The following is a 24,353-nucleotide window of genomic DNA, read 5'->3' on the forward strand; positions in this document are numbered from 1 at the left end:
TACTGACAGTTTCTAATAGTCGCTTCCCCCACCCTTTCAGGTTTTCCATTTCTTTTTTCAATTCCTTAAACATGTTAAATATTTTTTCTTAATTTGTATTCTAAATCTTTCAATTCTAGTCTTTGCACCCTTCAAAGATAGACTTTCATTTAAACTTCATATGTCAGTTTGTAACTTATTATTTCTATTTCTAGATAAGGAGAACTAAAGCTAGGAATGCTAGATAATTTACCCATGTCAAAAATTTAATAAACACGTGGGTTAGTATTTTAACTCTGATTTGCTTGACCTCAGAAATGCTTTTGGTGTGATCATACTTGAGTCTTCCAGTCATTATTGATTGAGCAACTAATATATGTACCAGTAGGTCTCATACTAGACTCTGAGTGTATTGAGTGTGGGAATAATTGTATATTTAATACTATATCCCATGCATTTTTTAAAAAGCATAGAGAATTGGATACATTTAATATTTACAAGGTAACATAGCCAATCATTGTCATAGAATCTTGTTTCTGGATCCCCTATTATTACAGACTGAGTACATTTGTAGGATCAGTTAATATTTGGCTCATTAACCCCAGACTACCTCTGTAGTAGGATGTGAAGACTAATCCTACACACAATTATGGAATATCTTTGGTATCTTCATTTATATTTAGTTCCATCCTACTACTTTTAGGTTGTGGTGTTGGTTGTGTCTTTCTTTACCTTTGTTTATTTGGATTTTTGTGGTAGTTCATTCACTAATGCTAATCTCTTTCATTTTGTTTCAGTCTGTCCTGGACGTGACTACAGCATTATTCTCTCTAAAGTGTAGCTTTTATTGTAAAGCTCCTTGACTCACAAACTTTCAGTATTATCCCTCTATTGCTTATATTACACTGTCTAAAATCTTGCCATTGGTATTCATACCAGTCTTTAGTATGGTTCCAATTTTCTATTTCAAGCTTAATTCTCTCTACCCCTTACATAATGACAACAGCTAACACTTATTATGCACTTTCCCTTAGAAGACTGGTATGCATCATGTCACTTAATATTTGCAACAAATCTAGAGATATGTACAATTATCCTTGTTTTGCAAATGAGGACCCTAAGGCTTAGAGAGTTTGCACAAGTTCGCACAACTAATAAGTGGTCAAAATGAAATTTGAATCCAGACAGTCTCACTCCAGAGCTGATGCTATAAATTACCAACTGAACATTGCTTACTTACATCCCATTCCCTATCCCAAAACCAAAAGGGATAATTCATTGTGTCTCAAACTTACATTACAATTTTTTTGCTTTTATTTTATCTTTTGCAATGCTGCATGAGTCACATGACAAAACCTAACACACCCAGTTTAAATTTTATTTTTTATTTCTTACAAATCTTCCCTTGTTTTTCAACTCTTAAAATATTACATGTTCCTCTTGCTGTCACAGAAACATTTATTTCAGTGATCTTTCCATATTCCTTGCCTCCCTGGTTATGGCTCAGGGATCAGTGTTTTGAGGGTAGATGATGACTTTAGTTCTGTTTCAGCAGTTAGCATGATGGATGTATTACTCCATTTTTGCACTGCTATAAAGATACTAGTTGAGACTGAGTAATTTATAAAGAAAGCAGTTTAATTGACTCACAGTTCTGCATGGCTGGGGGAGGCCTCAGGAAACTTACAATCATAGCATAAGGCAAAGGGGTAGCAGGCAACTTCTTTAAAATAAGCAGGAGAGATAGAGAGGATGCAGGAAAAACTGCCACTTTTAAACGATCAGATCTCATGAGAACTCTCTTATCATGAAAACAGCATAGGAGAAACTGCCTCCAAGATCCAATCACCCTCCCACCAGGCCTTCCCACCACATGTGGGGATTACATATTTGAGAAGAGATTTGGGTGGGGACACAGAGGCAAACCTTATCACTGGGGATTTGAATTAGCAGAAAGAAGTTTGGACGCTGCTTTTGCCACTTCGTAGGTAGATGATTTTGAGAAAGCTGCTGTGAACACTCTCCAAGTTTCTGTTGCAGGATTTGTCCTTAGTTCAGCTAAAGATGGGGTTCCTGTCTGGCCCATGGCCACAAAAATTTAGGCTCTCAGAGACTTAAAGGGTGAGTAAAGCTGGGTTTTAATGGGTGAAAGGGGAAAACCGGAACAAGGAGTGCCTCTGCGAGAATGCTTCCCACCGGGCAGTTTGAATCCCAGGTTCCACAACAGGAAGAGGCGGGGCCGGGGCACGAACTTCCCGAGGCTCCACCTCAGTGCGCAGGGATGTTGCAATGTCTCCAGGGACCCCCTCCCACCTGGCTGAGGAATTTCCTCACGGATCAAATGAAGAGGCTGAGCTACCTCACAGGGCTGTAATGAGAGAGCAACAGTAATGCAGGTAAATCTGATGGCAGGTAAGTCGTGTGTACCCAGTGCTACCTTCTGTCCTACTACCACTTAGTTCAAGCGCAGGCCCTTGTTTATATTGGGTATGCAGTAAACAAGTTGTAAGAGTGAATGAATCTCCATTGAATCTCACTGACAAACTCCAGCAGTATGTTCTGCTACTGCAATTTTTGCATGGGATTTTCCTGATGTTTGCCCCTCCTCTCAAAAACTGCCAACTGTGTGGCACATTTTTAAGGCTACCGTACTTTTTCTAGGTGATAGTGACTCTAATTGGTTCAAGAGATAAACTAATTCTTTCCCTTGAATTAGTTGTCTAATGATTCTTTCTCTGAGGGCAAGTAAGTTAATCCATTTCGATGCAGAGACTCAAGTTCTCTGTCAGTTTAAAGGAGTTTAATTTGGATACACTGTATTGACTTTTTAAAAGGAGCCTTTAAAATGCTTATTTTTCTCATGCAACTAACACTATTTCTGTTTTTTTTTTTTTTTTTTTTTTTTTTTTTTTTTTTTTTTTTTTTTTTTTTTTTTTTTTTTTTTTTTTTTTTTTCTTGTCCCAATGAGCAAATGGCATAGAGTTTGTTGTTTGGATAATTGGAGAATTTGGAATAGAATTCATCATTACTGAGATCACTTTCAGCTTAACAGATGAGAAGTGAAAACATCTTGTATTTGTAAATACCATGTAAAGTGGCTACAATCAACAGGTCACAATGGGTCCTGCCACAACTATATATGAAATTCTCTCTTTCCACTCTGTATCCCTGTCTATCTTCCTTCTGAGCAAGATATAGGAAACTTCTCTTGGAGCTGTCAGCTTTTGAGTCAAATTTAGAGTCCTAGGCGATATTTTTCTCATTTTCCCAACTCTAGTTTCATGGAGAAGATGAGAAACAGTTTTTTTGGAGTCCATGTCTGGTCTCCAAAACAGTGTTTTAAAAAGGTAATAGTCTATAAAGACAGTTTTATTTACATATTAGTTTTCTGATACTCTATTTATTTGACTCTGTTTTAACTGCAAGGATAGCTCTTATGAATACTTTGAAGAAAGAACATGAAATTGTCCTTTTGGGTACTTTGTTTTAGCTGCAAAGTGCCTACTCTCTCTGCAAATGTAATCAGGTGAAGCAATCTTTCACACAAAGCAAAACAAAGCTGTTGCTGTAATTAGTATGAAGACACCAAACAAAACAAGGCCAATCACTGGAGGAGAAGATGCAGAATGAATTTTGTAAGAAATAGGCCATCTTCCTCACTAGGCAGAGGGGTGCGTGTGTATGTGTATGTGTGTGCTGTTCCCACCACTCTGGAGAATAGAAACTTTGATGACATTAACAGAGCTTATTAATTATCATTGTAACTAACTCCATCCACCTAATTAAATCATCAGCTACAATTGGTAACAGGGGAATGTGATTTAAATGGAACTATTCTGACAAAGTAGTTTGTGCTACATTCCTAAATATTTAATACTCTCTATGGCTGGATTAACCAGAATGTTTAGGGAGCTATTTAGCCAGGTCTTTCAAAGGTGATGAACAGGCATGTTCTATGCTTTTAAAAAAAGACTAATTAATTATAAACTTCCACTTAAAATCTTCTGTCATTGGGCATAATGTACACTGAGAAATTATAATTTTCAGGGTAAAAGCAGTGTAGAATATATACGTAGCGCCTAAGCGCACACATCTACACACACACACACTTGCATTAAAACATGCCAAAAACTAAGAGACATAAATAGTGTATCATTCAGGAAGTCTGTTTACTGAGCATCTACTATGTAACAATACTACAATAGAAGGTGTGGATTTGGTTAAAAAAATGAAAAAAAATCTCTATGGTATTATATTGGGGGACATGGATATTAAACAAATAATTGCAAGTGTAATAAGTGCAAAGAAGAAAAGGGAACTGACAAAATCTTTAACACGGCACTGTTGTCCATTCGAGGTCCTCACAGGAGAAAGAGCTATGTAAAATAATGTTCACCTCCCAAAAACCTGCATCAATTTTTCTAATCAGTCCATTTGCTAAGTAATTGGATACAATCTTAGCAAATTTTTTTGTTTGTTTTTATCCCTTCAGAGAAGCTTAGATTATATTTCCTCTATGGGCTTGTGGAAAACAAAAGTATTGCTATCTCGGGGCACTTAGACCAGAAAAAGGTATGCAGATTTGCAGCACCTGCTGCCTGCAATCTCCTTATTTGTTATTGGGATCAGGTTTATAGTTTCTGCAGACCGGGAAGTTCCCACCTCAAATAGACCCTGGTTTCTCATTTACTGGTTATTTCCATTTCTTCTCTGGTTGCAAGCTGGGGCAAAGAAGTTGATTAGGGCAGCTTTTAGGCTCCAGATGGCAGGGAAAGCCTGGTTGTCCTTGTAAGAAAAACAGAGAACAGGAAGTTAACATTTCCTAACACTAAAGACCCCTTGTCTTTTGTTAAGTACCTACTATGTGTCTGCATCATGAAACGGCTTTTTTTTTTGCTGATTCCTACTAAGGTCAAAGAAAAATTGACTATACCGCTGTGGTCCTTCCTAGGATGGCTTTTGTGTATGTATGGCTAAGCATTTGAAATAGGTCTTGTGAATTACTTCAGATGGAAAAGAAAGTGTCAGGCAGGCGAAAAGACGGCAGCGTTTTTCTGGCAGAACAGCATGTTTAAAATTCTTAGGAAGTGTCATCCTTAAAGATTGGGGAGATGTCCAAAATGGTTAGCAAGGAGAAAGAGTTGTTTGAGATGAGACTTGGGAAATAAGAAGGATAAGCTTTATTTTTTCTTTAGACTGCATAGAGATTATGGATTTGTGGTTGTCAAAAATATCATCCCTGTTGGATTTTTAAAAGTAAACTTGTACTTTTTTGTTTGTTTGTTTTTGAGATGGAGTCTTGCTTTGTTGCCCAGGCTGGAGTGCAGTGGGGTGATATTGGCTCACTGCAACCTCTGCTGCCTAGGTTCAGGCAATTCTCTTATCACAGCCTCCTGAGTAGCTGGGACTATATGCTACTATTGCCTGGCTAATTTTTATATTTTTAGTAGAGACAGAGTTTCACCATATTGGTCAGGCTGGTCTCAAACTCCTGACCTCAGGTGATTCACCCGCCTCAGCCTCCCAAAGTGCTGGGATTACAGGTGTGAGCCATTGTGCCCAGCCAGCTTGCACATTTTAAAATAGCTTTAGATTCACAGGAAAGTTGTAAGATAATAGAGAGTTCTGACCCACACCCAGATTCCCCTACTATTAATATACTACATTAGAATGGTTCATTTTTCACAATTAACGAACCAGTATTGATACATTATTGTTAATTAAATACATACTTTGTATTTTTTTCATTTTTTACCTAATGTCTTTTTTTTTTCTGATCCAGGAGCCCCCCTGGATGGCACATTATGTTTGGTTGTCATGTCTCTTTATGCTCCTGTCCATTCTGGCAGTCTCCTTGTTTTTGATGATCTTGAGAGTTTTGAGGAGTACTGATCAGGTATTTTATGGATTGTCTCTCAATTGGGATTTGTGTGATGTTTGTCTCATGATTGGACTAGGGTTATGAGTTTTGGGGAGGAAGAGTAGTGAAGAGGCAAACTGCCATTCTCATTACATTAAATCAAAGGGACATTCTATCAATAGGACTCATGTATGTGGATATTAACTGAACATCTGGCTGAAATTGTGTTTGTTAGATTTCTCTGCTGTAGAGCTCCTCTGTTTTGGTCCCTTTCCAAACTATACCCTTTGGAATGAAGTCATTATGAGCAGCCTATACTTAAGAAGTGGAAATTATGTTCCACTTTTTTGAAGGCAAAGTGTCTATTTAAATTATTTGTAATTTGTTGCATAGAAGATTTGACTCTTCTGTCCTTTTTTTTTTTTTTCTTTCAACTGTATTTTCTTGCTCAGATTGCTCCAACTTTGGCCGTTGGGAGCTCTTTCAGTTGGCTTCTGTTTCTCCTTGGCGTTACTGTTTGTGTGTTTATTTTTTGTTTTGTTTTGTTTTTACCACTTTTTCACCTCCTGGCACTGTAGAGTACTCAGGCTCATCTTGTATGTTCTCTACCCCAGCCCTAGAATCTGTAATTTCTAAGAGGAGCTCTGGCTTCTCTTGATGAAAAATGATGTTAGAAACAAAGATCAGGGCTTTAGATTTGCTCATTGCTACTGGGGTGTCAATGCTTCTAGGCTTTCTCAGCAGATAGAGTAAGAAAATACATGTGTGTGTAGTAGCAGTGTATATACACACATCTGTAAATGTTTCTGCATGTCCATTTGCATCAACATCATGCTAAACATGGTTAATACTGATGCCTCTAACTCAAATCCGTTACTCCATGATTGTTCTAGTCTCTCCTCCATGTTTGAAATCTCTCACTCCAACAGTGAGAAACCTGGCTCCTACCATCTGCTGTCCATTTACTTAATTGTGCAATTCCAGTGTACATACAGAGTGGTTTCAGAATCATCCCTGCTGTTCTTTCCCTCCTGTTTTCTGATCTAGAAGGCATGCATTTGACAGTGGTCTGAGTTCAATCTCCAAATGCCTGCCTCCCTTCTTTCCATCTGTCTGTCTGTCCATATATTTATCCATCCCTTTTTTTGTTTATCTAGTGAATACACGTTTTTAGAGCTAAGTGAGCACATTGACTTTTAGAATCAGGTTATCAGTGGTAGATTTGGGTGGATGAACAAGTACTATTTATTATAACAGACTCTCTTAACTAAATTCTATTAACCAATATGCCATATTAACCCATGTTTTCCATTCCTTTTGCAAAATGCACTGTTGATTGAAGCCTTTCAATGAGCCAGCTACTCTTTATCACACTCATGTTTATCTGTTCCCAACATGTGAGATTTGCACAAAATGAGATGGTTGTATTTATTTCTAAACCTTTTTGACATTTTTTTCATTTTATTTTGGTTATGTGATTTAATTAAATATTACACAAACTAATGAAGTTAACCAGTAAAAATTAAGAACTATGTTGAGTACTTGGGAAATGCTCAAAGCAGAGTAAAGATGGCTGTTGATTTGGGGTGGGAAAGATAATTGTAAAAAAATTGAAAAATTTTTTTTAACCCGGAAGGGCTGTGTGCCAATAATGCTTCTCAAGTGTATTTCATTTCGCATACAGCTGTAAACAAATAAGTGAAGGAAAATTACGGTAACGTGCTAAGGAAGCCATTTATTAAGGAGAGAGAATGTGCAACTTTTATTAGTGGTAGACTCACATCAAAGAAAGGGACTTGGACTTTTACCAAAGATTCACAATTTGTGTACATTTAAAAATTAACAGCCAGGCCAGGCACGGTGGCTCAAGCCTGTAATCCCAGCACTTTGGGAGGCCAAGGTGGGTATGTCACCTGAGGTCAGGGATTTGAGACCAACTTGGCCAACGTGGCGAAACCCTGTCTCTACTAAAAATACAAAAATAGCTGGGAGTGGTGGTGAGAGCTTGTAATCCCAGCTATTCAGGATTCAAGGAGAATTACTTGAACCCAGGAGGCTGGGGCTGCAGTGAGCTGAGATTGTGCCAATGTATTACAGAGTGAGACTGTCTCAAAAATAAAATAAGATAAATAACAACTAGGTGCAATGGCTGTAATCCTAGCACTCTGGAAGGTCAAGGTGGGTGGATCATTTGATGTTAGGAGTTCAAGATAAGCCTGGTCAACATGGTGAATTTAATTTAATGAGTTAATATTTCTCAGGAAAACACCTACTGATAGTTGGGATGGCACAAAGGTATAGATAGATATTGCTGTAGTGTATCAGATCATAATCCTCACAGGCTAGAATGTGGTTGCCTGCTTTTACTAAAAATATAAAAAACTAGCTGAACATCGTGGCAGATGCCTGTATTCCCAGCTACTCAGGAGGCTGAGGCAGAAGAACTACTTGAACCTGGGAGGTGGTGGTTGCAGTGAGCCAAGATCACACTACTGCACTCTAGCCTGGGCGACAGAGCAAGACTGTCTCAAAAACAAACAAACGAAATATTAACATAAAAAAACTCCCCACTTTGAAGTGGGAAGAGTGGCACCTACCTGAAGCAGAGGCAGGAGGATCACTTGAGCCCAGGCATTCCAGGCTCTAGTGTGCCAGGATCATGCCTATGAATTGTCACTGCACTCCAGACTGGGCAACATAGAGAGATCATGTTTCTAAAAAACAAAAAGCAAACAACAACAACAACAACAACAACGAAGCTCTCTCACTTTTATTTTTCTGTGATAAATCATTTATCTTATCTGTGTTTGGGGAAGCGGGTTTCCTACTGCATTTCCATTCTTGATGTATTATGACTTTAACAGACTTTTATAGCTCAGTTTAGAAAACTAGTCATGACTAAAATTGTTCAGAGTTCTAAACAACAGTGGTAAACATTTAAGTTAGCACTTCTGGAGCTTGTACTGGACATCTTACACCTGTTCCTTCCAATCCATTTTCTTCTTATTATTATTATTGCTTTTTTTTTTCCTTCCAATCCGCTTTCTACTTTTCTCTCCTCTCAGTTGCCAGGAAGCTGGCCAGCGAAGGTTATGTCAATGGTGACCCCTTGCCTTCTGGCTTCTAGCTGGACTAGCCTAATGTTGTGTCCCTCTAGAAGACTGAGGGGCTGCCAAAAAGTGAGGTGTGAAGAGTGGTTCTTCTAATTTTCTTATTGCAAGGCCCACCTTTAGCTAAGTATGTCTCTCCAACAAATAATTCTCTCAAGGCAGATTCCTTTACATGAAGTGCTCCACTGCTTTTAGATTCAGGTTACTGTACTATCCCTTTTTCATCTCTATACTCACATTATGTGGATCAGCCCTTCATGGAGAAATAGTCTTCCAATTATAACACATCCACAGTACATACACTATAGTCTGTCTGAAATATAATCTAATGAAAGATAACTTGGTTGGAGGGCGGGAGTTGAAAGAACTAGGTATTTTTGTCCAAATGACGTCATTACTTAGAGGGTGACCCCAGATAAATTAGTTAACTTTTTTGAATCTTAGTTTCTTCCTATATGAATTCACTAGCCTGCCAAATGATTTGAGAGAAGCGTTCTTGTACATGTGAAAGAGGATATACAACTATCCCCCTCCGAGTTCTACCTTCAGGTCGGAAAGTAAAAGGGAACTAGGGTTTGTTGAGCACACGCTAGGCATTATGTCAGGCATTCTCACATCAGACTCACAACTACTCCATGATATATGGTGGTATTCCCATTTCACCAATCATGAAACTGAGGCCAAGAGCTCCTAGGTTGGTTACACAATTAAACTGTGAGTTTCTTTGTCAGATCAATTGCTAGTTATATCCCCAGTATCCAGCATGTTTAGCAGAGGTACGTGCTTATGAACGTTTGCTGGAAGAATGGATATGGGAGGAAAGAAAAGGAGGCAGGATTTGGATCCGATTCTGAATGATTCCGAAACCCTTCCTAGTGTGGTTAACAAATCGTAATTCTTAATATTAAATAGATGAAACAAAACTGTTTTCAATTTCGTTGTGGACTAAATTATGATCTCTTCTTGGGTATTTACTATTAGAACTGTTTGACTTAGATTTATTGAGTTAATATTTGATACACGGGATGGCACAAAGGTCTAGATAGATATTGCTGCAGTGTATCATATCATAATCCTCCCAAGCTAGAATGCCACTGCCTGTAAAGCACAGAGAATATTGGTGGACCTACTTACCTATCTTGACCGATAACAACCTTATATAATAGGCATATCCCAATTTTCCTTGTACAGTTATTGACATTTTTGTTTAAGACATTTGTGTCTTTTTTGGTAAGGGCTGAGGTTGGGAAGTAGGTATGGCGTTTTTATATCTTATGTGAAATAATGTTTTCATTTGTCATATATTTAACCCATTTGTATTTCAAAAGCATTTTTGCTTTAGCATTTTGGAATTTAAGTAAATTTGGTACCTTGCACATGTCGTGGATTTTATAAATTTTGGTAAGGAACCTTTACTGCCTTCCAAAGCAAGTCAAATTTTACAGGCTGTCCTCTCATGACAATCTCTTCATCTGCCTAGATGATCATGATATGGAGAAGTAAGCTGAAGATCAGATTGTTTTCTGCTGATGACACTTCAAGTGGATAGACTCTATGATTTGACTGTTGTTGCTTGTGTAAACACATGGAACTATTATCCTGTAAAAGCTTGTCATTTTCTCTTAGATATTTATGCACATACAAGTATACATATATATGCACATATGTGTACACAAATATGTTATGTATGTGTGTATTTCTTCCTGTTATTTATTTTTTCAACTTTTATTTTTGATTCAGAGGATACATGTGCAAGTTTGTTAAATGGGTATATTGCATGATGGTAGGGTTTGGGATCCAAATGATTCTGTCACCTGGATATTGAACATAGTCCCCAACAGGCTTTCAGCTCTTCCCCAGCTCCCTTCCACCTTCTTCTATAAGTCTCCAGTCTATTGATGCCATCTTTTTTTTTTTTTATTTCTTGAGGCAGGGTCTTTCTTTGTTACCCAGGTGGGACTACAGTGGCGTGATCACAGCTCATTGCAGCCTCTACCTTCTGTGCTCCAGTGATTCTCCAACCTTGGCTTCCCAAAGTGCTGGGATTATGGGTGTATGCCACCATGCCCAGTGTATTGATGCCATCTTTATGTCCATGAGTACCCAATGCTTAGCTCCCACTTATAAGTGAGAACATGCAGTATTTGTTTTTCTGTTTCTGTGTTAATTCACTTAGGATAATGGCTTCCAGCTGCATCCATGTTGCACCAAAGGATATTATTTTGTTCTTTTTTATGGTTGCATATTTCATGGTGTATATGTACCACATTTTCTTTATCCAGTCCACCATTGATGAGCACCTGGGTTGATTCCATGTTTTTGCTATTATGAATAGTGCTGTGATGAACATATGAGTACATGTGTCTTTTTGGTATAGTAATCTATTTTCCTTGGGATATATACACAGTAATGGAATTGATGGGTTGAATGGTTGTTCTAAGTTCTTAGAGAAATCACCAAACTGCTCTCCACTGTGGCTGAACTATTTACATTCCTACCAACAGTGTATGAGTGTTGCTTTCTCTCTGCAACCTTGTCAGCATCTTCTGCTGTTTTTTTATTTTTATTTTTTGACAGAGTCTCACTCTCTCACCAAGGTCGGAGATCAGTGGTGCGATCTCAGCTCACTGTAACATTTGTCTCCAGAGTGCAAGTGATTCTCATGTCTCAGCCTCCCAAGTAGCTGGGAGTACAAGTGTGTGCTACTATGCCTGGCTAATTTTTGTATTTATAGTAGAGACAGGGTTTCACCCTGTTGACCAGGCTGATCTTGAACTCCTGGCCTCAAGTGATCCCCCTGTTTCGAGCATCCAAAGTCTTGAGATTACAGGCAAGAGCAGCTATGCCCAGCCTGTTTTTTCACTTTTTAGTAATAGCCATTCTAACTGGTATAAGATGGTATCTCATCGTGGTTTTGATTTGCATTTCTCTAATGATTAGTAATGTTGATTGAACATTTTTTTCATATGATCATTGGCCACTTGTACATTTTTTTGGTAAAGTGTCTGTTTATGTCCTTTGCCCACTTTTTGATAGAGTTATTTTTTGTTTGTTGTATTGTTCAAGTTTCTTATACATTCTAGATATTAGACTTTTGTCAGATGCATAGTTTGCAAATAGTTTCTTCCATTCCGTAGGCTGTCTCATTGCTCTGTTGATAGTTTCTTTTGCTGTGCAGAAGCTTAGTTTAATTCTATCCTTCTAGGATTCTTATAATTGAGGTCTTACATTTAAGTCTTTAAATGTTCTTGTGGTTTCTCTTGGTATTATATTATCCACTGCTATTTGTTATTTAAATTCTGTGGTTGGAATTCACTGTGTTTCTGAAATTGTGTACTAATACACATTCTTGAGTTAACAGTCTACCATCTTGAGAGACATAGTGGCCATTTGGCCTCTGGGCAGTAGTCCAGGAACAAAAATGTTCAGTCTTCTTATTATGTAATTTAAAAATTTGTAGCCATAATCTTTTCTTCGTGGGGATTTGTTGGATTCTATTTTTCTTTTTATACCTAAGTCTTAGTTTCCTTCTAAAAATTGGAGGAAATACTGCTACCTACCTCACAGAGTTGTTGTGAAGATTAAATGTGCTAATGTGTGTAATGTAATGAGCCTCATGTGTGGCATTTAGTAAGTCATAAGTAAATGCCATCCACTAAAGCCATTAGTACTCTCAGAATTAGGTAATATGCTATAGCAAACCTCACACTCATTTTAATTTGCCAATGTGAGCATTTGTGTTTGCCTACCTTAAGTTTTTCTTCCCTGAATAATGCCTAGCCCTGGACCTCAGCATCAGTAATAAGTAGCAAGCTCTGAAAGGTCCATTAATTTTTAGAGGACACTAATGCATCATTTAGTAAACTGGCTCACTGAACTCTCTGAATGATATCCTAGAAGAGTTAACAGTTTTCCAAGAGGGAAAAGTGGTTTAATCCCTTCTCACTAGTATTTTCAGACCCATTAAACTCTAAGTAATGCTAAGGCTTCCATGACAGCTGGAGGAATACACTATATTTTTTATTGTTTTTCCAAAGGGCCTGTTATGGCTCTATTATTGAGTTGTTTGTTCTTTGGTTTCCATTAAAGAGAGTAATTTCAGTAAAGGTTAAAAAAGGGCCTTTCTCTCAGTCTCATATAAGAGCCTTTCTATTAGCTGACTCAATATTTACTGATTATGAAAAAGTTAACTAACAAAAAAATTTAATAAAAGAGTTAAATAAAAACATTTAATAAAGTAAAAAGCATAGCATCTGTCAAAGGATTAAAGGGCATTGTGGTCTTATTTATTTATTTTACTGTCAGTGTATACAGCTAAAAAAAGAACTCATTATCACAGTAACTTCTGGACTGTGATTGGGAAAGAGAAGAAAAGAAAGAGAAGAGGATTATTCTTCAGTTGAAACAAATTTTTAGGATATCTATTCTGCCATATTGCTGGAAATGAAATTTATGAAATCAAAAAAGAAAGTTGCTTATGAATTAGTAACTTTTGAAGATTCAAATATGAGCTGTAGTATATTTGCCTGTTTATGGGAATGAGTGATGGGTTAGTTCTGTCTTACTTCATCTCACTTCACCTGTGAAATAGTGAAAGATTATTTTCACAAATCCACAGCCCCTTAAAAAGAGGGCTGTGTAGATTGCATCTATTGAAAGCTTAGCATTCAGCATTTCACCTTGGCTTCATGTGTCTTGGTCACTGATTTTTACCTAAGTGGACAATTGCCTGTCAAGTTTCGTTCCCTTGCTGGCAAAACTGGACAGAGAATGAGTTTGATGGATGGACAGAAGTAGGCTTCAGAAGATGGGTAATAAACTCCTGCGAGTTAAAGGAGCATGTTCTAACCCAGTGCAAGGAAGCTAAGAACATTGATGAAAGGTTAGAGGAATTACTAACTAGACTAACAAGTTTAGAGAAGAACTTAAATGACCTGATGGAGCTGAAAAACACAGCATGAGAATTTCATGAAGCATATACAACTATCAATCAATAGCCAAATCGATCAAGCAGAAGAAAGGATATCAGAGATTAAAGATCGACATAATGAAATAAAGTGTGAAGGCAAAATTAGACATAAAAGAATGAAAAAGAATGAACAAAACCTCCAGGAAATATGGGACTGTGTGAAAAGACCAAACCTATGTTTGATTGGTGTAACTGAAAGTGATGGGGAGAACAGAACCAAGTTGGAAAACACACTTCAGGATATTATCCAGGAGAACTTCCCCAATGTAATTAGACAGGCCAACATTCAAATTCAGAAAATACAGAGAACACCACAAAGATACTACTTGAGAAGAGCAACCCCAAGACATATAATCATCAGATTTACCAAGGTGGAAATGAAGGAAAAAATGTTAAGGGCAGCCAGAGAGAAAGGTCGGGTTACCTAAAAAGGGAAGCCCATCAGACTAACAGCAGATCTCTTTGCAGAAACTCTACAAGTCAGAAGAGAGTAGGGGCCAATATTCAACATTCTTAAAAGAATTTTCAACCCAGAATTTCATATCCAGCCAAACTAAGCTTCATAAACGAAGGAGAAATAAAGTCCTTTATGAAAAAGCAAATACTGAGGGATTTTGTTACCACCAGTCCTGCCTTACAAGAGGTCCTGAAGGAAGCACTGAATATGGACAGGACAAACCAATACCAGCCACTGCAAAATCAAACCAAAATGTAAAGATCATCAACACTAAGAAACAGCATCAAATAATGGACACAATAACCAGCTAGCATCATAATGGCAGGATCAAATTCACATAACAATATTAACCTTAAATATAAATGTGTTAAATGCCCCAATTAAAAGGCACAGACTGGCAAATTGGATAAAGAGTCAAGACCCATCAGTGTGTTGTATTCAAGAGGCCCATCTTATATGCAAAGATGCACGTAGTCTCAAAGGTATGGAGGAAGATTTACCAAGCAAATGGAAAGCAAAAAAAGCAGGAGTTGCAATCATAGTTTCTGATAAAATAGACTTTAAACCAACAAAGATTAAAAAAAGACAAAGAAGGACATTAGGTAATGGTAAAGGGATCAATGCAAGAAGAAGAGCTAACTATCCTAAATATATGTGTACCCAATACAGGAACACCCAGATTCATAAAGCAAGTTCTTGGAGACATACAAAGAGACAGACTCCCACACAATTATAGTGGGAGACTTTAGCACCCCACTGTCAATATTAGACAGATCAACAAGACAGAAATTAACACTGGTATTCAGGACTTGAGCTCAGCTCTGGACTAAGCAGACATAATAGACACCTACAGAATTCTCCACCCAAAATCAATAGAATTTACATTCTTCTCAGCACCACATAGCACTTATTCTAAAATCAACCACATTATTGGAAGTAAAACACTCCTCAGCAAATGCAAAAGAATGGAAATCATAACAGTCTCTCAGACCACAGTGCAATCAAATTAGAACTCAGGATTAAGAAAGTCACTCAAAACCACACAACTACATGGAAACTGAACAATTTGCTCCTGAATGACTACTGGGTAAAAAAAACAAAATTAAGTCAGAAATAAATAAGTTATTTGAAACCAATGAGAACAAAGACACAATGTACCAGCATTTCTGGGACACAGCAAAAGCAGCGTTTAGAGGGAGATTTATAGCACTAAATGTCCACAGGAGAAAGCAGGAAAGATGTAACATTGAATCCCTAACATCACAATTAAAAGAACTAGAGAAGCAAGAGCAAACAAATTCAAAAGCTAGCAGAAACAAGAAATAACTAAGATCAGAGCAGAATTGAATGAGATAGAGACAGGAAAAAACCCTTCAAAAAATCAGTGAATCCAGAAGCTGTTTTTTTGAAAAGATTTACAAAATAGACCACTAGCCAGACTAATAAAGAAGAAAAGATAGAAGAATTAAATGGACACAAGAAAAAAATGATAAAGGGGATAGGACCTCTGATTTCACAGAAATACAAACTACCATCAGAGAATACTATGAATACCTCTAGGCAAGTAAACTAGAAAATCTAAATGAAATGAATATATTTCTGGTCACATACACCCTCCCAAGCAAGACTAAACCAGGAAGAAGTCAAATCTCTGAATAGACCAATAACAAGTTCTGAAATTGACACAGTAATTAATAGCCTACCAGCCAAAAAAAGCCCAGTACCAGAGGGATTCACAGCCACATTCTACCAGAGGTACAAACAGGAGCTGGTACCATTCCTTTTGAAACTATTCCAAACAATAGAAAAAGAGGGGCACCTCCCTAACTCATTTTATGAGGTCAGCATCATTCTGAAAACAAAACCTGGCAGAGACACAACAACGACAACAAAAAAATTTGAGGCCAATATCCTTGATGAACATCGATGCAAAAATCCTCAATAAAATACTGGCAAACTGAATCCAGCAGCACATTAAAAAGCTTATTCACCATGACCAAGTCGGCTTCATTCTTGGAATGCAAGGCTGGTTCAACATATGCATAATCCATCATATAAACAGAAGCAATGACAAAAACCACATGATTATCAAAATAGATGTAGAAAAAGCCTTCGACAGAATTCGCCCCTTCATGCTAAAAACACTCAATAAACTAGGTATTGATGGAACTACCTCAAAATAATAAGAGCTATTTATGACAAACCAACAGCAAATATACTGAAAAGGCAAAAGTTGAAAGCATTCTCTTTGAAAACTGGCATAAGAGGATGTGGAGAAATAGGAACGCTTTTACACTGTTGGTGGGAGTATAAATTAGTTCAACCATTGTGGAAGACAGTGTGGCAATTCCTCAAGAATCTAGAACTAGAAATATCATTTGACACGGCTGTCCCATTGCTGTGTATATACTGAACAGATTATAAATGATTCTATAAAGATACATCCATATGTATGTTTATTGCAGGACTATTCACAATAGCAAAGACTTGGAACCAACCCAAATGCTCATCAGTGTTACACTGGATAAAGAAAATGTGACACATATAAACCATGGAATACTATGCAGCCATAAGATAGAATGAATTTGTGTTCTTTCCAGGGACATGGATGAAGCTGAAAACCATCATTCTCAGCAAACTAACACAGGAACAGAAAACCAAATGCCACATGTTCTCACTCATAAGTGGGAGTTGAACAATGAGAACACATGGACACAGGGAGGGGAACATCATACACCGGGGCCTGTTAGGGGGTGGGAGGCTAGTGGAGGGATAGCAGGGGTTGGGGGATAGGAGAGGGATAGCATTAGGAGAAATACCTAATGTAGATGACAGGTTGATGGATGCAGCAAACCACCATGGCACGTGTATACCTATGTAACAAATGTGCACATTCGGCACATGTACCCCAGAACTTAAAGCTTCATAAATAATAAATATTATTAAAATAAATCAATTTTTAAAAAAGCCCTTCAAGATTAATGTGATTCATCTAGTTGCACCCTGGTTGGGAGAGGGACTTACTTTGGGGCTTACTAGATTAAAACCTCAGGAATTATGAATTATATCAGAGGAGGCTAGTCTTCAGTGCCGATTATAATTTTAATTTACAGCAAAACTTGCTAACTGTTGGAGGACCCAACCCCTTGAAGACTGCTGCAAGGGAGAATATTGTGACATGTCTGCAGAAGGTTCTGCCTAAGGTCCTACATTACTCTGGGAAATGCTTACTTTATTTTATTCTGGTCTTTTCTAGTTACACCTGATCTTGGTAAGGTTTCTTTTTCTTTGCTCTTGGCCAGACTGCCATGCTCTACATCATTAACCCTAAACTCTAGGGAACTGATCCCCTGACAGCATCTTTGATATTAGATTAGATCCCTTCCAGGCTGCATTTAATTGACTGAGTTCCTAGGGGGAATAACTGCTCCTGTTCCCTGTCTCTATTTTACCTGGCCACTTTTCTTCAGTAGCTGGCTTGCAAATTCACTGTGTCTCCACGAAGAAAGAAGTGCAACAGATAAAACAAACGCTTATGATTCTGAATCCCTTTTTTTCATTCTAGTAATATCACTACAGTAACACCTGTCATTGAGCTCCTTTGTTCTTTCTGAATCCTCTTCCTCCAAGTAATAATAAAGTGGCCACTTTCCTCTTATGTCCTTCACATTGCACCTTATGTATTTTTTTGAAAGTGAAAGACAAAAGAATACTGGTAATTAAAATACCAGTTCTATTTCCTTGGCTCTAATGTCTTCTGTTTTTAAACTTTTAAATCATTTTTTAAATTATTTTATATTCTGAATATTTTTGTTGATCTTTCTTTTTGTTGCAAAAATAAAAAAAAGCCACCTTGTTTTTCCCCAGATATAGAATATATGCTCAATGTGAAAACTTCAAACATAGAAATATATAATATGGAGAGTGAAAGATAACCATAATAATAATCTTTCTCTTCCCCCCGCAGATAAAGCTAATCTTTATTTTTTTGGTGGGTAGTCTTCCTGATTTTTCTATGTATATAATGTCTATTTTTAATGGTAACATTGCTCTTCAACAATTAAAAAATAAGCTTGGTATGTAGTTGTTAAAATTCATTCCTATTCCTTCCCTAAGACATATCCAGAGGCCCTTAAGCAAACATGCGAGTTCACAATCATTAATTTATAATTGGTTGAAATGTTAAAATCTGATTTGGTCAAGTCACTGAAATCCCTCCTTCTAAGTTCCTTCCATTGCCGCAGTGGAGCTCTGAGCTGTTGCCTGTGTTCTCTGATGTCACAAGCTGCTAATCCCAGTTTATTTGTTTCTTGCCTGTGGCCTTAGTTCTTGATGTGTCTTCTCTTGCAATGATAGCCCCGGGCTAAGATCACACAGACATGTTGAGTTTGGGCTTTGCTATGTACTACCTGTGCTGTGTACTACATGTCCTCATCTTCAAAATGGGAAGAATGCTGATTACTGTGGTTGCTAGTTCCTGAATTTCCTTTTGTGTCTGAATAATCATAATTAAGTGATTATGAGAGACCCACTTATGAGAGACCAAAGCACTAGTTCCCTTTCCCCTTCAGGAAGATACAGGGCTCTGAGGTATAGGTAAACCAGGCAATTGATAGGTGCATCTCCCAACTCTGTGGAAATTGTGCCTCACCCAGAGCCAAACTGTTTTAGTTCCCATTGGCCGCATGCTCTGTGCTATGAGAACTTTAAAGTTTAATTTTTTTTCTCCTGATATAGGGAAATGAATTAGTCATACTTCAGGCCCAGGGCTTTTAAATATTTTTAAACATTTTTCTTTATCATTAAATTGATAAAATTTGCATATATTTATTGTGCACAAGTTTTGAAATATGTAAACATTATATAATGGCTAATTGCACTCAAGCTAATTAGCCTATGTGTTACTTCACATACTGATCACTTTTTTTGTGGTGGGAACACAAAATCTACTGTCATAGCAATTTTCATATTTACAGGAAATATATTGCTATTAACTATAGTCAGAATGTTGTACAATAGATCTGTTGAATATATTTCTTCCATTTTACTGAAATTTTCTTTCATTTGACTAACATTTCACCTTCCTATCCCCTAGCCCCCATCTTAGCCTTTGGTAATCACTTTCTACTCTCCGCTTCTATTTGTTTAACTTTTTTCAATTTCATATGTAAGATCGATCATATGGAATTTGTCTTTCTGTGCCTGGATTATTTCACTTAACATAATGTCCTCTAGGTTCATCTATATTGTTGCAAATGACAGGACTTTCTTCTCTATAAAGTCTGAGTAGTATTCCATTGTGTGTATACAACACATTTCCTTTATCCATTCATCCACAGATAGCCAAGATATGGAATCAACCTAAGTGCTTATTGTGAGTAATGCTTTAATAAATAGGGAGTACAGATACCGCTTCAAAATACAGATTTCATTTCCTTCGGATATATACCCAGTAGTGGGAGAGCTAGATCATTTAGTGGTTCTATTTTTAGTTTTTTGAGAAATCACCATACTCTTTTCCATAATGGCTGTGCTAATTTATGTTCCCACCAACAGTGCAAAGGTTCTCTTTTCTCCATATCCTAACACTTGTTGTCTTTTGCCTTTTTGTTAGTGGCCATTCTACTAGGTGTTACCTGATATTTCACTGTAGTTTTAATTTGCATTTCTCTGATGATTAATGATGTTGACACCATTTACATGTCTTTTTTTGAGAATTATCTGTTGACCTTCCGTTTATTTTTTAGCTGGATTTTTTGTTTTCTTTTCTGGAGTTGTATGAATTTCTTATGTATTTTTGGTATTAACCCTTTATTAGATACCTTTTTTTCAAATATTTTCTCCCATTCTTTAGGTTGTCTCTTTACTCTGTTGTTTGTTTCTTTGGCTGTGTAAAGGCATTTTAGTTTAATGTAACCCCAAATGTTTATTTTTTTTTTGTTTGCACTTTGAGGTTCATATCCAAAAAAGTATTTGTCAAGATCAATATCATGAAGCTTTTATTCCATGTCCTTTTTTAGTTGTTTTATAGTTTTAGTTATTACATTTAAGTCTTTAATCCAATTAAGTTGGTTTTTGTATATAGCGTGAGATAAGTATATATTTCATTTTTCTGCATGGGAGTATCCAGTTGTTCCAAGACCATTTATTGAAGATACTGCCCTTTCCCAAAGGTCCAGTGTATGTGTCCTTGACACTTCTGTCAAAAACCACCTGGTCATAAATATGTGGATTTGTTTCTGAGGTCTCTGTTCTGTTCCATTGATCAATGTATCTTTTTTATGCCAATACCATGCTGTCTTGATTACTATAGATGTATAATATATTTTGAACTCAGGTAGTGGGATACCTATAGTTTTGTTCTTTTTGTTCAAGATTGCTTTGGCTATTTGGGTTTATTTTGTAGTTTCTTACAAATTTCAGAATTTTTTTTTCTATTTCTGTGAAGAATGTCATTGGAATTTTGATAGGGATTGTTTTGAATCTGTAGATCAGTTTGGGTAATTATGACATTTTACCAAATAATTCTTTCAAACCATGACCATGAAAAATCTTTCTATTTATCTGTATCTTCTCTGATTTATTTCATCAGGTTTTAGTGTACCGTTTTCATTGTACAGATCTCTCGCCTCCTTGGTTAAATTTGTTCCTAAGCATTTTTTTATAGCTATTGTAAATGAGGTTGTTTTCTTGATTTATTTTTTTGGATTGCTTATTACTAGTGTATAGAAATGCCTCTGAATTTTGATATTGATTTTATATCCTGAAACTTTGTTGACTTCTTTTATTAGTTCTTACAGTTTTTTTGGTAGAGTATTTAGGGTTTTATATATATAACATCATATTGTCTACAAACAAGGATAATTTAATATCTTTCTTTCCAATTTGGTTGTCTTTTATCTCTTTCTCTTGTCCAATTTCTCTGGCTAGGACTTCTAGTACTATGGACATCCTTGTCTTGTTCCTAATCTTAGGGATTCACTACTTTTGATGGTGACTTGGCACATATGACAATGAATTAAAAAAGATTTTTGTACCAGCCTACCAAACACTGCCAGAGTAATGCTCTCATGTATAAACTTTCTTAGCTGAATCTCCAAATAAGATAAAGTAGTTGAGCCAATTATAACAGCTTCTATCTTTCCTCTTGGGTCTTAGGATAAAATAATTCCTCGAAAAATCTTTCCTACCCTTCTTTCTGAAATGTTATCCTTAGAGGAGAGGTGCCAGGGAGAAGCTGGTTTGCTCAGGTAGACAGAAGTTGGGAGAAACCCTTTAAACTCTGAACTCTAGTTTGGAATCTGGAGATGTAAAAGTTTTATTATATCTGTAACTGAACAGCTTAGTGGCTTAGCCTCCAACTACATTTTAAAACTTTATTTTTCTTTTCCCTCTCCTTCTCCCCACTGCTCAGGCCCTAGATATAACTGAGACAAACTGCATATGTGTTGCCTTTCATCTTGAAATACAGCCTCAGAATGTGCTGTGAACCTCCACTCTCTTCCTTTTCCCATTCTATACTCCCATGCCTTATGCACAATTATTTACCTAGATGCTTGTTAAGCACACACCATGCTCACTTATCTGGTCATATATTTCCTTGGATGCTTCAGGGGTCAGATCCTGATAGGGACCAGACACTTCTCTCCAACAAAAGATTACTTCAAGACTGGAACCCACTCCCAGCTAAACAGTGACTACAAGATTGACTGTATTAATTTATAACCTGGTAGGATCCATGATGGCATCCTCCCCTTCACCACATGGAACAATAATTCAGTATGAGCCACTGGAGTAAGTCATGCCATCTGATACCTCCTAGCCCCCTTGCCTCTTCTGCATTCCAAACCCTTTCTTTAAAAACCCCTATACTTCCTCCAGAAACTGAAGAATGAAACTACTTTTTACTCTTCCCTTTGCTAGCACCAATAATAAAGAGATCTCACTCTTTTTAAAATCACAACTCATTATTATTTTAACTTCTTTCTACAAGCGGCCAGCAGCCAGACCCTTTGCCAGTTACACCTCCACTACATCAAGACAAAACTCCAAGACCCTACTCAAATCTTTTAGCTCCTCCTAGGATGTCCCCATCTAGAAATATTTTCTAGATATTTCTAGAAAACTCATAACATCAGGCCAAAGGCAAGCTACACCCATCCCAAAGCATCACATGCCCAATTCTTGAAACTGATAATGGAAGAATATGAAGTTGAAGGAGACCTGGAGATTGGTGACATTACTATGTTTTCTTTTTTTTAGTTTTAATGCACCAAGTAAATGAGATTTCTCTTTTGTGTCCAGTTTAGAAGCTGCTTAATTTGCTTGAACCATATGGGTGAGGTAGGAAAAATTAATGGAAGTGGGAAATGATTGCAGTGAGCCCACTTGATCCATTCTGCAACACCTGCAGCACCTGGTACCTGTAAGCATGTGGGAAATGATGGTTCTCTTCATGCCGTATGGTCCTGGCACCTTTCCGGGGTGTCTTGCTGCCTTATTCATTTCTTTTCCTAACCCTTAAATGATTCTTGTCATTCCTCTGAAACTGAAGTTATCACTTTGTTGTCATCTCTCTTGTCTTTATCTGTGGTGACCTGGTTATTCCTGAAGCCAATGATGTTGAGTCCCCTGAAGAGGGGATAAGAGGAATGTTCTGTTCACAAATATTAATAGTTTTTAATTAGCCTCCTCAATGGGTACCCTTTATGTTGTAACTTTTTTTTTTCTTTTCTAATGTTTTAATTATCCCTAACCTTGGCAAAGTCAGGAATGATTCTTCTAGGGGCTCTGTTGGAGAGTACCTCAAATAGCATCACCCAATTTCATCTTTAAAATTCATTTTCCATTTACACTAATCAGTCTTGAGATTGGATTAAATTAAATACCTTCAGTCCTTTTCTACTTTTGGATGACTGTGACTTATTCACATATATTTATTTCATGTCTATTATATGCCAAGTATTCATTTCATATTGAGGAAAAAAAAACCTTTCCAGTCCTAATGAGGTACTTATAATAGTAGGGGAAATAGATAGTATGATTAGAGGAGGTATATTTACCACAAACTTGAATGGAATGAAGGGTCACTCCATAAGAAAGCCCTATGTAAAGTTTCAGGAAGGAAACAACAAGGCTAAGCCAGGAATGAGCCTGCTGTGTTCACACCACAGCCTAGGAGGCCAGGGAGGCTGGATTGAGTGAGAGGAGAGCATGGTGCCATACGAGTCTGGAGCGGTAGCCACAAACAGATTGTACAGGACTCTGTAGGCCATGGCCAAGAGTTTGTGTCTTAAACCTATTAAGCACCATTCCCACTTATTTAAGAATTTCTGTTCCAAAGTTTTCAGCAGAATTTACCTCATTATTCTTTTCTCCCTGGAGATCCATCAGAGTTTCTCATATGATGCCATATCTCACTGATTGTAAGATGAAATATTTTTCATTTTTATGTCTCTAAATTTGGGATATGAGCTGCAATTGAGAATGCCTTGGCATAGTGCCGTAGTTTGACCTCATTTGTCTTTCTTAGCAGTAAAGAAAATACTGGGCACCTTACAACTGATGATGTCTTAATTTGGGCCAAATTTTGGACTCCAAATGGTTCACAATTGATATCTCTCACATCTCTCCTGCTACATGGTGATTTGGCAGAACAGAACCACTGTCAGAAGCTGGTAAACATTAAGGTAGTTTCTGTAATGAGAATTAATGCCTCCCAACTATTTAGACTCAGGAATCAGTCCTACTTCTAATTATGAATTTTCAAGATAATATTGATGAGAAACAGGGATGGAATGACAGCTCTGGGACTGTGGTGTTATGATATATATATGCGTTTTTATATGTGCTTTTTTTTTTTTTTTTTTTTTTTTTTTTGCTCTGTTTCCTTGATGGTAAATATCCTTCCTTTGCTTCCAGGGTAGAAGATTCTCTTAAGCATTTCTTGTAGGGCCAACTAGTAGCAATAAACTCTTT

Source organism: Cebus imitator, unplaced genomic scaffold, assembly GCF_001604975.1.
Source record: "Cebus imitator isolate Cc_AM_T3 unplaced genomic scaffold, Cebus_imitator-1.0 Scaffold86, whole genome shotgun sequence".
Lineage (NCBI taxonomy): Eukaryota > Metazoa > Chordata > Mammalia > Primates > Cebidae > Cebus > Cebus imitator.